The 17,617-nt window shown below is 44.6% G+C and overlaps 1 protein-coding gene across 3 annotated transcripts in view; it reads right to left on the reverse strand.

The window, feature by feature from the left end:
- UGP2 (UDP-glucose pyrophosphorylase 2) overlaps nucleotides 1-17,617 on the reverse strand; it is a 534,584-nt gene that overhangs the window by 240,670 nt on the left and 276,297 nt on the right. The gene's annotated exons all lie outside the window — the stretch shown is intronic.

Raw genomic sequence — 17,617 nt, forward strand, 5'->3', positions numbered from 1 at the left:
GTTAAATTCACCCAATATAGCCATAAAATGTATTGACTCTACAATGCTCTACCTAAAAGAGTAGCCAGCATGCCCACCATAAAACTTCAAAAACATTGAAATGTACTTTTTAAGGCCTCTTTTTTTATTGATAAAATGTATGATGTTAAAAGTTATAATGTTACATGATCCTTAACAGGAGCTTCCCTGTGCTGTAATCCTACCCTCCTTGTGTGAAAGCCATCATGGTGTTGGAGGGAATCCTAGTACGAGTGGTGCATGGGAGCAGGAAAGTTAGATCACTCTACCCAGAGGCGAAAGACCGAAAACTTTCATGAGAGGAAGCCCATTAACAACTGTGCACGAAAAGTTGGAAAAATCTACAAGTGCCGTTCGAGTCTGGTGGAAGATGTAAAGGGAAGATCCTGCTAGGTTGTCTCCATTAAAAAAGCAGCAAAGGCAATAACTTCTTCAGGGAGGTTATTAGCAGCATTGATTCCCCGCCAAATGTGGCATAAGAAGCAGCCATGCTTCTGTATAGCTCTGTGGTCAAGCTGTTAGGCCTGTGCAGCAGGGTACTCTATATCAATTATGTTTAAATATGAGAGTATGCCACTGTAATGTCTTCACAGCCAGACTCCAGGAAGGCTGTCAGCCAGAGTTTCCACATTTTTTAACAAGACTCAGTCACCTGCTAAGCTCAGCGTTTACATTTAACCACCAGTGGTTTGCGCACACATGTTAAACATTTCACCCTCCACCAACCCCACTGTGGATGTTTTCTTATCGAACCTAGAGAAAGGTGTGTTGTGTAATATTCTAGCTAGCTCCCTTTTAGGAAGGGCCAATTTGTCACCAATTCCATAGACCGGTATTATGGTGGGACATGTTAGGACTTCCTCTTGCACAAGGGAAAGCTAGTGAGAGGCTCCAATTTTAACCTTTCCGTAATAAGTGCTCTGGGGTTGGGATTTCTTTTAAAACTCCACTGAAAGAACAGCTTTTGTTTTCTACAGACCCCGCACAGACCACCAATCTCCTTAAGTCCTCACATGAGGAAAATTAGTCATACTGTCCAATTAGGACGTACCATAACCTAACCCAACTATGGGTTATGTGAACAGATTTATACACTTTATAAAGGGATCACCCAACTGTACAAGGTATCTAGAATATTAGATTAGTGAAGAATGGGCATACACATTCACATTAAATAGCATTCAGCTTTTTACTACAGTCTACTTAGCAATCTACTTCTTCATCTAATAAACAACCTCAGGAGAACATGCAGTATCCAACGTGCTTCTACAGCATGCATCTATTTATTTTGATTGCAACAATTTTGATTAGGGTCTTGACTTAGAAAGAACAGTAAGTGGAGCGGTAGAGCACATCTTAGGCCTTTGAGAAAGTTCACTCTATCTTATAAGACCTAGTGGTAAGGATCTGAAATGGATCATGCCCGTAGCTCCCCAAATTGAATGACCTATAACTAGCAATTATGAATGCAACCATATACAATAAACAAGAAATAGCCGTGGTGGGTAGTGTCAAGTGGCTTAAGAAATTACCTTAGAAGCCCATGAAAAAGTAGAGGCAGGTCCAACAATGGGAAGGAAGCTACGAATGACAATCGCTGGTTTCTAAAGAAGTAACTCAACCTAGCCATTAAGATTTCAATCCTAGCAAATGAGCTTCTTGTAAGGCAGACCCTCACCACAACTCTGTATATTAAAAATAATTTTGCTTAGAACGGATGGCCTTGCTCTGCACAACGGGTTTTGATTAAACAGAACCAGAGTACAGACCCTAGATAAAGCCAGGCTCTTATCTCAAATTTCATAGTGCATGGCCTGTAGCTCTGTGCAGCTGGTTTGGGGATCACAGGCACAAGCTGTTTGTAGCAGGTTTTCGGGGCACAGTCCTGGAATCCATGTAAAAAGATACACTTCAAAAATATATTTTGCAAAAAAAAAAAAAAAAAGACCTCCAAAATATCTATTGCCAAAATATAAACGTCACGAAGTCTTTTCCTACAAATATTCCAACCATTAAATAATTCCTAAATTCAGCCAAATGTATTCATATGTTGTAGGGTTAGGCACTTTTAGTATTTTAATTTCGGTCCTAGCAAAGTTGAGAGCAAGTACTTGATTGTTAAGGTCAAGGCTTTGGTGGTCTAGGTTCTGGAGTGTATATTCATGCAAAAAATATTTTGTCTATTTTATTGCCAAAAGTCATGCACAATGGGCTTTGGGGCTGATATTTTGTTGTAAGGCCAAAGGCCGCTGCACTAGACTAAAGACTCTATACAACATTTTCTTGCATTGTAAGTTGCAAACGTACAAGCCAAAACAAATCAAAACAACAACAATCACTGAAAATACTTTCCTAAATCAAATTACGGTTAAGAGCAAATAACTGGTTATTAAAAAGAAATATTGAAATTGCTGATATGTTTAAAATGCAAAACATATTCACCCGTTTTGGTAAGCAACACAACCATAACCTCCCCGATTTTTACTCATTACCTCACAAATTATTTCTAAGATGACCCCCACAAGCGAACTCATAGATAACATTAATAGAGCTGCAATGGCGTTTGGTCACCGTGCAGCATCTGGCCAAAGCCCATGACGTGTACTGGGAATACCAAAACACAAGTATAATCAGTTTTAGAAAAAGGAGTGTTGAGCAGTGGTATTTACTTTAAGGCCTGCACAGGCGGCACAGTGGACATGGGATGTGGCCAGGTACTCTTGGGGATGTGACTTGCGTGCAATGGATGTTTAAATGTCAAGCCCAGGACTCTGAGACCAATAATGTGGTTCCAATACAGAAACTATAGTTGAGTGGTGTGTAGTGGGTTAAAATGAGTCTTGTAAGAGAAATATGAAGGTTCCATGCAAGTGATGAAGGAGCATTTAACAGTATTACCTTCTTTAGACCCTCCATAAAGGCATAAACCACTGGAATTCTAAACACTGAAGTGAAAGGTCTGTTTTAAAGGAAAGCTGCAAAGGCTGATACATAAAGGTGTATAGAAGTGTAGGCAAAACCAGATATATATGAAACATGTCTAGCACATAGACTTTAAATCGAGTAAACTGTTGGGAAATGTAGTAATGCATACATATTTTCCACTTTGCCACATAGCAAGCCCTTAGAATATAGATACAGTCCTCTGAGAGGTTGAGATATCCGAACTCTAGGACTTAAGATGCCAAACTGCAACGTTCTTCTGTTTGGGATCTGCTTTGACCCTGCTGCTTAGTGAGGAGGTCTGGCACATGCCCAACGCCAGGCTGCTGTGCCAACACATACAGCTGTTTGGAATGTGTGCCAACCTGTTTCTGTATGTAGAACATGGCTGTCCTATTGTTTTCAACAACATCGCCTATCCCCATATGGGTGGAAGGAAGGTATTTAGATCTAGCCCGATATCGTGTCGCTTCAGATACTTTGAGACACTCCTTTTGCTGCATCGTTTACAACCTCTTGATGGTCATTTCTTGGAGGTGAGTTCCCCACCCCGCAAGAGACACATCCGTGAGGATGGTCACAGGTGGAAGGATGTCAATGAAGGGTCTGCTGGGCCGCAGATTGATGCTTTTCCACCAAAGCAGCGAATGGAGAGTCTTGGTAGTTCCCAGCACTAAAGCCTCCCATTGTCCTTCCACTTGTTCCTATTGTGTTGCTAGACATTCTTGGAGCTTATGCATGTGTAATCTGACATAAGGCACAATTGTTAAGCATGAAACAGTCATCCCCAACAATTTCAGTTCAAACAGTAATAGGGTGGTTTGTCTGAAAAAGAGGCTGAGGCTGATGGAATGTCATCACGCTCTGGCTGTTGGAATGCACCTCGCTTGTTAGAGTTGAGGTCCGCCCCAAAAAAGGGCTTACTTTTTTGTGCCTACAGATGTGATTTATTTGCGTTAATGCAGATAGCTGGGCTCTGAAGCAGAGATAATACGTCCCAAGTGTGTTCTAGACAGTGCCTCTTGCTGCTGCTCTTGATCAGCCAGTCGTCTAAATATGAGAGGACGTGAATAGCATTTCTTCACAGTTTGGCAGCTGCCACACCCAAACACACTGTGAGTACCCTTGGAAATGAAGTGGCTCCCAGAGGCAGCACCAAGAAATGGTAGTGTTGTCCACTACCATAATGCACAGGTATTTGTGGGCATCTTTCAGATTGTGAGCTATCATGAATTCACCCTGGCACATCAGAGGGATGACAATATGAAAGTAGTCAGATAATGTAAGAATCGATTTAATGGTTGAACGTCTAGGATGGCTCTGAGGGTGCCATCCATTTTGGGGGATCAAGAAGTACAGTATGTACACTCCTTTACTGTGCTGATGTGCTGGTATAAGCTGAATTGCCCTTTTTGCAAGATTGCTTGGTCTCTTCCACTAGAAGATGAACTTGGTCTGACCAGAGTACATGTCCGTGCCGTGGTATGTTGTGAGGTGCTGTGTCAGATTCAAGGTAACATCGTTCCCAAACAACGGAAAGTACTATTTGATCAGAACGTTTCTCTTCCCACTGGGGTAGGTAGTGGCTTGACTTTCCCCCCCCAACAGGTGTTGTGTAATTGGCGGGTGGAGGGAGAGCAGGAGTTCACTGCTTTGCAACAGAGCAGCCCCTTGTGATACCTCCTCTGCCACATCCATTACCTCTGTACCCACACCTGTGAGGGGATTTGGGCTGGTATGGGTCCTGAAAGGACTGCTGGTAAGGAGGTTTTTGACTGGAGGCTCCTAGCTTGGATTCTCCTCTAAACTGCTGTTCCCTGTGAGTGGTCTTTGGGGTGTGGGCGTCAGGGCAACCATAGATTTAACAATGTCAGTATTCTCAATCTTCTTGAGCATCTGGTCCACCGGATACCCAAAAAGATGCTTGCCATCAAAAGGTATAATGAGGATGTGGTGGTGAACCTCTGGCCTATACCACAACCTAAGCCATTTGGGACTGGGAAGGATCATACCTCTGTCAATGCCCCTAGCCGCCATGCTTAATACATCAAGTATACACCCTGCATTGCGAATGGTTTTACCCTCTGTAACCGATTCTTGTCCTTACCTGTGTTAGGCCTCTGGTAGATGCTTTACCAGCTCTACCATCTCCTCCCAGTGAGAACAATTTTACCTAAAGAGAAAACCAACCGAGCTAGCAGTATGCCATGTATGTCACTACCCCAAATCTACCTGCTTGCCAGCCACACAAGTTTCTTGGACTCCTTTATCAGGTCTCTATCCTCTCCGGCTTCTTAAAAATGTATGAGGCTAACCTCAACATGCCTTTAAGCATTGGAAGGTAGAGTGTTGCCCTCAGTTTTTTTAAAATTGTATTTTCAACCTTGACTGTAAGATGCTTAACGAGGTGAAGTTGTGCTACCGTCTGAATTACTGCAGAATATACAGAGATGTTATCAGTTGAAGATGGTTTGACAGGGTATGGCTCCGATCCGTGTCATCCTGAGGTTTTCCTACGTAGTCCTTTCATAGGTCAAAAGCCACCCCCTTTTGTGGCCTAAAGGGTTCCACATAGGCGTCTTGGGATAATAAGTACTATCGAGCTCTGAGTCTGTATCTTGAGGCTCATGTGGAGGTGACTGAATTGGAAGCAGTGGTGGAGAAGGTGGGGATGTGGATTGCAATGGTGGGAATGGAGTCTAAGACTTTTAGGTGCCAAAGGCGGCCTCCAGCTCTTCATCTAAGTCTAGGTGTCTCTTTTTCAATATTCGCCTGAGTCCTAGTGCTGGTGGTTTAGACAGAATCTAGCCAATGTCTGGATTTAAGAAAATAGTTTGCTTCTCATCCAGCAAATCCACCAGCTTCTCGAAGACATAACCCTAAGAGACCTCCAATCTCAGCATACAGTGCAGCCTCAGCATTTACCTCAGTGGTGGGGTAGTCATCGACGTGGACAACTGCTCCGAAAGGGGTCTGTCAGCAACTTATTGCATGATTGGGTGTGTTGCTAGACTTCTTGACTCTGTGGTGAGGGAGTACAGCAATGCTTATTTGGGGAGTATCTCACATGCAGCCTGATTTGTAAGACTACCAAATGCAATACTAATCCCACTAAATACAATTAGAAAAGTAAAAGAAGCAAAGTAGTCCAATGGCATGTGTGACAACTTGGCATGACCTAGCTTTTATGGACAACAGCAGTTTGCATGCCAGAATGTGAGCTCACATTGATGAAAGTGCAGCTTTATGTCCTAGAAGGCAATATGCTCTTCTTTACAAAGCCATGACGCGATATATATATCATACAAATCACTTGTCCCCTAGGAAAGGACACTCAAAGAACAGAAATACATTGCAATGCAATGTTGGTTCAATCATCAAAATACTTTGCATCTCCAAGTTTTGTTTCAATCACCGCAGAACTGATACGAGGGAGGAGGCCTAATGGTATGGAGGAGATCATTTTGGTTAGGCATACTCAATCTGAAAACAAGGGTGTTTATTTAATTAGATTCTTAACATGGCGTTTCAAGACCTTGGGCACAGTGAGACAGAACACTTCACAGAGAAGAAACATAAAATAGCGAACAAGCAAAATAAACTAGATCGCATAATTAGGAATTCCATTGTAGCACGAGTTTGGAGCAAAAAAATACAAGGGGGTACAGATTTATGTAAGGTATTTTAGGAAGGATTGTTCAATATCCCTTTTAAAGGTAGAATACCACATTCTGTCAACCCATAGGCTCCTGTTTAACTCAGCTGTGCTCCATGGCCCAAGCCTGACATTCTAACACAGACAATGGCACTACACCTAGTCTTGGCAACCCAGACACTGCTGCTGGGGACTTCTGATCCGATTCCCCTATGCCAGATCAGCCTCTCCCTGTCCCTTTCTTGGCCACAGACTGCTGCTGGCTCCCTGCAGTGCAATACCATAAACTTGACACTGACCAAATACCATCAATCTTGCAACCCAGGGGTTGGATACAGAAGGACAGCACATCAAGTGCCCCAGCTATAACACCGACATGCTTTGGGCCAGACTGCATCCTAAATCAGCTCTGGTAAAAATATTCAGAAAATCTCCACACTGCCATTGAGGAATAGCTGGGTCATGGCCGCCTATTGTTGTATGAAAGCAGCCAACTGAGAAGATGCCAAAGTTGCATAATGGCCAATAGAGTCCAGACACACGCCTCTAAAATTGTCACAGCCACCTACAGGAAGGTCACAGGCTGATGCTGGCACCTTAACAAAAGTGGTTGCGCAGAACCCGCGTGCGTTGGATCAATGTACGTCAGTCAGGACGCAGATACGACTGGTGACATGTTACACTTCACTCCGGCAAACTGTAGCCTTTCTACAACTACTTCCTGTTTTACGTGTAGCAATAATAATTAATGTAGGACTCCATTCCACAAATTTCCACTTTATAAGCCCTTAATATAACAGGTTTTATTATTCAGGTTCAAAATACTCTGCGCACCGACCTCGGAAGGATGGCAGCCCGAGCCTGCCTTGCTGGTACTCGGAAACATAATTGGCGAACATTAACCTGTATAGACCAGGGGTCTCCAATCTCTTCTGTCTTTTCAGAAATAGGAGCTACTAATGCTCAGTGATAAAGACCCAGAGCAACTAATGTAACTGCAAGATTACCAATAATTATCACCTCGGTGCATCAGGCTGGGTTGCCAGCAGTAATGTAAAAACGTTTTATGAATTTGGAATACCACAACGTGGACAATGCAATGCCCCTCGCACCAAGGTAATAAAATGCGTCTTACGTCTTCACAGCGTAAAATGACTTAACACTCGACCGGCTTTTAATATTAAAATTCAACCCTTTTTCTCCAAACGAGTTCTGAAAACCCACACACATTTTCGTCTCTAATATTCGCGGTTTGAATACTTGGTAAATATCTATTAATTCATTCGAGTAAAACTTGTAAATAAGCAGGCTGGGCGGCACCCCGGAGGACCACCCCCAGGGAGCTGGAGAGCTACCAGAAGAGCACGAACTGTGGCTGGAGAAGTAATGCGTGTTTCTGCATGCATCGGGCGCCATGAATGTTACGTATCCGCATACGTCACACAATTATCCCGCTTCAATAAAAAGGCACTCTTTTGTACTTCGCCCCACAGTCTGCAACAGCACAGACTTTGTCGATGCCGTGGACGTACTTCGAGGCTCCTGGGAGATAAAATGCAGAGTTACACACTATTTTTATTATTATGTATTTATTATTGTACGGACAAGATGAGAGAAATCCAGATTCCAGCAGGCTCACGTTGTTCACACCCAGAACTCGTTTCCCAGTTTAATCCATCGCAGATGTACGGCAGCCTGGTTAGGAAGGGTCGTTCATGCACAGAATTTACAATCCAAACAAGTGCTGGCAGATTTCATTCTCAATTCTGATTAGTTTTTCAGGGAAGGCTCGCGCAGCCCTTAAATTGCAACATAACACGTCATTTCAAGCCGTGAGCCAGCGCGCAAATAAAACAAATAGGAACACTTATAGGGCTTCTTCAGCATGAAACCCTGTTATTCACACAGACGTGTACGTCTGCTCGTAGCCACGGTGAGGGGAACGGCAACAGCAGACCTGACAATGGAGGTGTTATTGAGGGGCCACTGATGCTGGGGACGGCACAAAGAAGGCTTCATACCGGGAGTCAAGGCTGCTCTGTGACTGAGGAGCCACTCACTGCAGGAGCACCGGGAACAGAGCTGGGCTGTGTGAGGGCAGGTGGGAGAGGGGGCCTTCATCGTTTAAGGGGACTTCAGGAAACAAGGCGGACAGACCTTAAACTTAAAATGTGAAAAGGGACTTTTCCTCTTCCCTTTCCGCAAGTACTACTCTTTGGATGGCCACATGACATGAAGGCAAATTCTGGAGAGGACTGTAAAAAATGTAGGTCTAAAGGGTCAACATTCAGGACAAAAGGTTAATTTTACGAAGACATCAAAGGAGAGGCCGTACCCCTTTACTATATCAGGGCATTTATTTGCTATTTTCTACATAGTGCTATTTATGCACTATGGCCTTTATGTGATTGCCTCTAGGTTTGCTACATTCAGGTGGCACATTATGCCCTTGTTCAATAGTAAATTAATGCCCTTAAGCATGGTGTCCAGGTCATCACCCCTATCCAGATTTATCCAAACTTTCTTGGTGAGAAAGCAACAGCAACATTTTGATCATGTTTCTAAACATTTTAAAACCTATGGTGAACACTTTGGGAAACATTAAGGTAACTGACCTTCTGCTAGTTTAAACAAGTTGAACACAATCTGGCTCACCTCAACCTACAGTGGACTTTAAACCAACAAAATAAATCAATGAGGCAAAGCAGATTGGTGTGGGCAACAGTTTCACATCTAATGTCAGGATGTGACGTGCCCACTACTTGTCTGTAGTCTCACAGCACTAGAGTGTGCTTCTGGGACTCTTCATTTAGCTCAGAACTGAAAGCTCAGAATACCAGACAAATAGAATTAAAGAGCAGGATGTAATCGATATCAGATGTGAGATACACAGCGGCTGATTCAAAGGGTTGTCGCCAGAAACCAGATAAATAAGGAAGATAAGTACAAGGTGGGACAATTCCTAAAACCAGACAAGATGGGCCAGCCATGAGTATCGGAAAGTATTGTGTGCCTTTGGATTTGTCTCAGCAGAGAGGAGAGAAACAGAAGAGGTTCTGTTAAGTGGTTCAACAAGCAGCACCCACTCGCCCTGGCAGACTCTTCTGGTGCTATGGTCCGCTGGTCATGCTTGTGCAGGGTGAGCAGGGGCCAGACCCCCTGGAAGGTTGTGCTGGGCAATTGCCCACTTCGTCCAGGTCTCAAAATGTTTCTGCAGTCAAGCCAAGGACTAACCAGTGATCTGGCTAATCCCTAAGTGCCAAAGGACATGCATAATCTTCAAAATATTTGTGATGTAGATTACACAAGCAAAATGTAAGAATATGATAATGATTTTATAATGTCAGAAGTGTTTCTTTAATCATATGGTAGCGTTTTCCCATTTATATACAATTAGACCTCAGATTAAACTGGCAATAAATTACTTTTCGATACGAAGGGATTAATATCTACCATTACCCCTCTGATTTGCAGGATGGAAATTTCAGCAGAGCGACAGTCCCTCAGAGTCCAGTTTGCTTTTTGGTCTTCTCTCCACATTCAGTAATGAGCCACATGGCACTAGTGAAGATGGAGATGCGACCCAATGATTTGTATTATTTTGCCAACCTTCACTTGCCCATCCACCAATCCTCCTTCAGACACCTCGACACATCCTACATCGGATTTGAGGCTGGGTCACTGCCGGGTAGCTCTTTTCACTCTAAAGCCACTCATTACTGTGGGTGGATTAGCCTGCCTGGACTTAGAATGCCATTATTTAGCTGCACAGCTCCAATGGGTGTTTCTCTGGCTGTTTGCCCCATGCATTAGATGAAGTTTACCAATAAAGACCTTAAGGAACACGTACTGCACTATTGATGTTTTCCTACAGGCCATTTTACCAAACCCCACCCAAGGTTATTCCACCTGGCTTTCTCTTACCCTATTAGAACCAGTAAACTCACTAATACGAAGAATCAGAAAATCAATGCCTTTGCTAGGCCTCTGCACTAGCACAGAATGGTTTTGTTCAGGGCAATTCCGTCAGGGTCATGTTGAAGGACTCTCAAAACTGGGGTATTTGTTGGTTGACGAAAAGCTGCTAGATTTCCAAACCCTTAAGGCACACTAGAGGTTTCACCTGCGTCAATACCTTTCTTACGAACACCTTAACCAATTATTAAATGTCCTATTTCATGTCCGCCACCTATCACTAACCCCACATGAAGTGTCCAGATGCTCTACACATAGGGCTGGCAGAAAACTGATAAGATGGGTGTTCAGAGCTTTCCTGCAAATTGGGGATCACAATAGGGCTTCCTTCCTTGCTAACTGGGAGACTGGCATGGCCAATCCTTTGCATGATGCGGACTGGGCTAAAATATCAAAATATCCACAAAAAGTTTCGCACAACTTCTGTATCAAGTAAATTCAATTTAATATTCTAAACTAAGCCTACCTTACATTTCCCAAATTAACAAACTATACCTGGGAGCTGCAGCTGCATGTTCTTCCTGTATGCAATTAGATGCCGATTTGTTTTATATTCTTTGGTCTTGCCCCATACTCCTTTCATACTAGCCGAGAGTTCTGGAGGTGCTGTCTACCGGTTTGGGCTGTGAACTAACAAATTCCCCAGATGAACAAAAGTTACTTAACTGTAAACTGTGGTTCTTCAGTATTGGTGTCTTTCATAGATTTACATGCTTGAATAATTTCCCGTCGTCGAAGTGGGAGTCCCACAGTACATAAAATAGTAGTAATATATATACATAAAATATATCATATATATATATATATATATACACATAAATAAATATATATAATAATAATAATAAAAAACGTAAAACACTTTAAAGTACCATAGAACAACACTGGCCCATAGAAAGCATAGAGGGAGAGTTTACTTTGGTAACATATCCATGTCATTATAATAGTCCACATTCCAGCCAATCAGGCTGTAGCACCATCTAGAACCTTCTCCTAAGAAGGTTCTAGAGCTCAAGCCCTCAGATTTTCGTAGCACAAGAGTGACCAAGAGTGCATGAGGAGAAGAGAGCCTCCGAGGGGAGGAAGGGTGGGTCGCATGTGAATCTATGAAAGACACCAATACTGGAGAACCACAGTTTACAGATAAGTAACTTTTGTTCTTCTCCAGTATTAGGGTGTCTTTCATAGATTCACATGCTTGAATAAGAATAGAAAGCAGTAAGCCAAAATAAATAAAGTCATAAAAGGCAATTAAGAAAAAATGCACTGAAATAAATGCACATATTAACATTGCAGATAGCGCAAGAAAACCTTTTATGACAGGAGGCAGGAAGCAACAGAGGCTCACCTTTATCTGAAAAGATTTCGTAGCACCGCTTGGCCCACAACAGTGTCTGCAGCGCCAGCTGTCTCCAGACAGTAGTGCCTCGTGAACGTGTGCCTGCTGGACCACGTTGCCGCCCTGCAGATCTGATGTAGAGGCACTCCAGCAAACAGGGCTGTAGAGCATGCAACTGCTCTCGTCGAGTGTGCTCGCACCGGAACAGAAAGAGGCTTGCCAGCTCGTTGATGGCAGAAGGAGATGGCAGAAGAAATCCAGCGAGTGATGGTCTGTTTAGTGACCGGATGTCCCTTGCGCATCCGCACATAGGCCACAAAGAGTTGATCAGACCTTCGAAAGACAGCAGTGCATTGGATGTAGAATTTGAGGCATCGCTTCAGGTCAAGGGAATGAAGAGTACGCTCGGCGGGAGACTGAGGGTCAGGAAAAAGTTTTGAGAATGACAGGTTCGTTAAGATGAAAGTCAGATGGAACTTTGGGATAAATTTAGGGTTTGTACGCAGTACAACAGCGTCCTTTGAGAATTGAAGAAAAGGTGGCTGAATGGTGAAAGCTTGGATGTCGCTCACCCACCTGGAGGATGTAAGTGCGAGGAGGAGGGAAACTTTCCAAGTAAGGAATTTCAAATCCGCTGAGTGGATTGGTTCGAATGGAGGCTTGAGAAGCTGTGCTAAGACAAGTTTCAGACGCCAAGCAGGAGGTGGACGCCTAATAGGTGAGAACATCCGGAACAGGCCTTTAAAGAACTGGTGAATGATCCAAGAGGAGTACAGAGATTTGGAACCATCATGGCGAAAGCGGGAAAGCGCGGCCAGGAAAACTTACAGTGGAATGTGAAAGTCCCGATTTTGCCAAAAGGAGGAATAAAGACAGGATTTGCTTAGGGGTGGCGAGCAGAGGATCAATGTTTTTCGAGTGGCACCAAACACAAAACCATTTCCGTTTTACTTTATAGGTTTTAATTGTCGAAGGAGCACGTGCATGAGCAAGAACCGCTCTGCCGTCCGGAGCAATATTTAGATGTGCAAACTCACGGTGCTCAGGTTCCAAGCATGAAGATGGAGAGATGCTGAGTCCGGATGGCAGACCTGTCCGTGGTTCATGATGAGAAGATGAGGCAGGGGGCGAAGAGGAATTGGGTGGCACTGGGAAAGCAGAAGAAGATCTGTGAACCATGGTCGACGCGGATACCTGGGCGCAATCAACAGAATACGACATGGTTGTGCTCTCATTCTGTGTAGGAGACGAGGAACCAGTGGGATCGGCGGAAAAGCGTAAGCGAATTCTCTAGACCAGTTGATTGAAAATGCATTCCTGCTCGATCTTCTGTGGGGATGCCAACTTGCGTAACGTGGGCATTTGCGATTGAGTGGTGTTGCAAACAGATCAAGATCCGGATGGCCCCACATACGAAAGACATAGTCCAGAGTTGGCTGATGGAGTTCCCACTTGTGGTTGACTGTGGTAGATCTGCTCAGAGAGTCCGCGAGGGCGTTGGAGATGCCTGGCACGTGGACTGCAGTCGAATGGACTCGTTGCTGTATCGCCCATTGCCAGATTTGCTGTGCCTGTCTGGAGAGCAGAAGAGATTTCGTACCCCCTTGTTTGTTGAGGTAGTGCATACTTGTGGTGTTGTCCGTACGCACCAAAAGAAACTCCCCTTCCACCAGCAGACGGAAGGACTTGAGGGCGAGAAAGATGGCCAAGAGCTCCAGACGATTGATGTGCCAACTGCGTTGGTCCGCAGTCCCTTTGCCGTTGACCGACAAACCTTCGAGGTGTGCGCCCCAGCCCTCCAAGGACCCGTCCATCGTTAGGGTCAGCGTGGGGGCGGTTCCTGAAACATGCACCCTGCTGAGACGTTGGGAGGGTGAGCCCACCATTTCATCGCTCCCTGAAGGCGAGGAGTCAGCGAGACTCTGTTGTTGAACGTGCCTGAGACTTGCCGCCATTGTTTGTCCAATTTCTCTTGGATTACTCTCATGTGCAACCTGCAGATGGGGATCAATGGTATGCAAGACGACGTCATGCCCAGAAAGGAATTCAATATGGGGACAGAAACAGACTTTTTTGAGGGCAGAAGAGCCACTAGTTTGGAAATGCGAGCTTGCCGCTCCTGGGAAACAAACACCTTTGCCAGGTTCGTGTCTATGAAAGCTCCCAGAAAAACTCTTTGAGCCGGAAGGACATGTGACTTCTCATAATTGATGGAAAGACCCAAAGTCTTGAAGACCGAGAGGCAAGTTTGAGTGTGCTGTTGAACAGCGAGAAATGATGGGGCAGGCAATCGTCTAAATAGGGGTAAATTTGTATGCCCTGTAGGCGAAGATAAGCTGCTACCGGAGCCATGATCTTTGTGAAGACCCTCGGTGCGGAACGAAGGCCGAAAGGCAGAACCTTGAACGGGAAGTGTTTCTTCCCTACTCTGAAACGCAGATACTTTCTGTGTTTGTGATGGATTGGCACATGAAAGTAGGCATCTTGGCGGTCGATTGTGGAGAGGAACTCCCGGGGTTTAGGAACTGTAAGATTTCCAGCAAAGTCAGCATTCGAAATGTCTGGGACTTGATGTACTTATTGAGGGCTCGGAGGTCTAATATCGGGCGCCACTCCCCCGATTTCTTTTTGATGAGAAAAAAAAATCGGGAGTAAAAGTCCGTCCCTTGCTGTAATCGAGGAACCACTTTGACTGCGCCTTTTTGAATCACGACGGCAACTTGTGCAAACAGTTCCTTTAAGTGTGCTGGAGGGTGACCAGATGGTGGGTGGTTGGGTGGAAACTTGAGAAATTCTAGGGTGTGGCCTCTTGAAATGACATCCAAAACCCAACTATCGGAAGTTATTTGTGACCAATTCAAACATTTTCGGGAGATTCGACCTCCAATTTGCAGAGTAGGAAAAGACTTGGTGTTGTGAAAGTTACTTTTTGTTGGAGGAGTTACCTCCTCTGTAAGTGGTTTTTCTCCTGTATGGCCTGGATTCGGTCTGTCGAGTGAGATTGGTTGGAATAAAGCTGCCTATTGTCCCCGTAGGAGCGGTATTGGAAGGAGCCACGAAAATTGGAGGATGTGCCCCTACCACGTGCTCCACGAAATGGCCGCTTCCAGTATTGAAGAGAACCTAGGGCGCAAGCAGTGTCCGTATCCTTTTTTATGGATTCCAAGGCGTCGTCCACATGCTTGCCGAAGAGGGACTCTTGATCGAAGGGAAAGTCAAGAATTTTAGCTTGCACCTCCGTCCGAAAAGACGTAGACTTAAGCCAGCCTTGCCTCCGTAAGACTGCAGCGCCTGCTAATTGCCTGAAGCCAGTCGAGGAAATCTCAACTGCACAGTCGATAATTTCAGATGAAATTCTTTTACCCTCCTGCATGATCTTTTGTGCTTTAGGTCTGGAGGATTCAGGAATGAGGTCGACTAAAGCAGCAATTTCCGACCGCATCTGTCGGTCGTAACGGCCGAGGATGGCTACAGAATTTGCAGCCCGTACAGTTGTCGCAGCCATCGTGGAGAATTTTTTTGCCAATGGTGTCTAGACGGCGGCCTTCCTGGTCCAGTGGCGATGTCAAATATGAAGCCGAATTCCGTGACCTATTTTGGGCAGCCTGCGTAATGACAGAGTCAGGCTTCGGCTAAGAAACTAAGCAAGCAGGCGAATCCTCAGGCGCCTTATACTTCTTGTCAATGCGTGCGAGTACAGCCGGAACAGAATTAGGCCGGTCCATTAGTTTAAGTCCTTTCCATATGAAATCAATGATTGGAATGGTGTGCACCTGCTTCAATGGCTGATCGTTAAAATCATAGAGAAAACAGTATTCTTGCCGGACGACCACAGGAAAGTGGAAACGCTTGGCTGCCCTAGTCATCAAAAGATGGAAACCCCCAATGTCCACTGGAGGTGATGTCAGAAAAGAAGCAGGTGGAGGAGACTGAGTTTGAGCCCGGTAATTGTCTCAGTCTGCCAGGGCAGCGTCATCATCCGGATCTGTATCTGTATGATTGTCAGTATCCACAGGATCAGGATATTGTGGAACAGGTGAATGGGCTGGTGCAACATGAACAGACGCCTGTGTTGAAGGAGGCGGTGGAGAGGCCGGTGAAGAAGGTGGGAAACGACAAATGTAATCGTCTAGCATGTGTTGCAGATTGAAGATTCAAAGACAGTGGTAACTGCGCCATAGAAACATCTTGGTCAACATCATGTTCTGGAACTGAGATGTGAGACTCTCGCTCATCATCGTCGTTATAGACTTGATACTTAATATGGAGCTCCAACGGGCTACTGGCTGCCCGAAAGTTATCGTCTGCATAAAAGCCGTCCGAATCACCCTCTTCTTCAGACGCAAACAGTTGAGCCGGTGGACCTGAACGATGTTGCAAAGGGCTCAAAACCAAAGGATCTGGACGTTTAACAGTTGTAGCGATCACAACTGTGAAGCTGGTTGTAGTTGCCAGTGAAAATTGTGCCGTCGACGGTCCAGTCGACGAGGTAGTCGATGACGTTGTCTAGATTGGCGAGAAGACACACACTCTATATCAGAAACAGGGTTGTCTGAGGTCTTCAACCTCTGTAGCCACAGAAGGAGACTAACCTCTCTATCTTTTAAAGTCTTAGCTGAAAATGTCCTGCAAAATTTGCAACTCCTCACCTCATGGTCCAGGTACAGGCAGTAGATGCATTTTTTATGAGGGTCCTCAGAGGAAAGACGAAGTTTTCCACAGGCAGAACAGGGCCTAAATAAAGATTTCTTTGTAGAAGACATAGTTTTGAAAGGTTGAAGTTGAAGAAAACTGAGCAAAGCCCAGGGAGACTCCCTTCACATGATGTACGGTAGAAAATCTGAGGGCTTGAGCTTCTGAGGAGAAGGTTCTAGAGTGTGCTACAGCCTGATTTGCTGGAATGTGGACTATTATAATGACATGGATATGTTACCAAAGTGATCTCACTCTACTATTTTATGTACCATGGGACTCCCACTTCGTTGACGGGGAATTATTCAAGCATGTGAATCTATGAAAGACACCCTAATACTGGAGAAGCAGTCATATTCCCACATTTTAAGTTTGACAAACCCTCGACCTGGCTCTTCTAGCAAATTACAATATTACAGTGCTCTGGAAGGATTCACATCCTCCAGTTACCGTAAGTTGGACAAAAGTCTCGCTCTCTTAGTTTCAATCTGAGAGCAGCACCATGTTGCACAGGAAGGAATGAGCTGGTCTGAGAAAGTATTTTATTGCCCAGGTGTGGGAGATTTTGGTGGAGGGCTTTGAAGACGGCACCAAGGATGATACTCTCCCCACATAATCCTTCCCCAACCATTGTACTCTTGTAGTCTATGTAATAATTGTTCTTGCCATATATAGGCAACTACTCAAGGCAGTGGTCTAAGGATGCCTATCTTCGACACACTGTCATGATTTTCCCTTTAAAACACCTGAGGGTTCATTGCTTTGCTTCCCTACACTGATAGTTAAAGCAGCGGCAACTGGGCAGGGGGCGAGGATGGACAGTTTACTTCAGGCCAGTTTGTTACACAGAAAAATGTAACGAATGGATGCTAACTCTTCATAAAAAGCCCAGCACTGTTCTGTAATTGTACGATGGAATCTATTGCTACATACCTGGCTACTGTCAAGATAGTAACTTGTGGCATACAACAATAAAACCCTTTTAAAAAAAACATATG

This window comes from Lissotriton vulgaris, chromosome 6 (genome assembly GCF_964263255.1).
Source record: "Lissotriton vulgaris chromosome 6, aLisVul1.2, whole genome shotgun sequence".
NCBI classification, from domain to species: Eukaryota; Metazoa; Chordata; class Amphibia; order Caudata; family Salamandridae; genus Lissotriton; species Lissotriton vulgaris.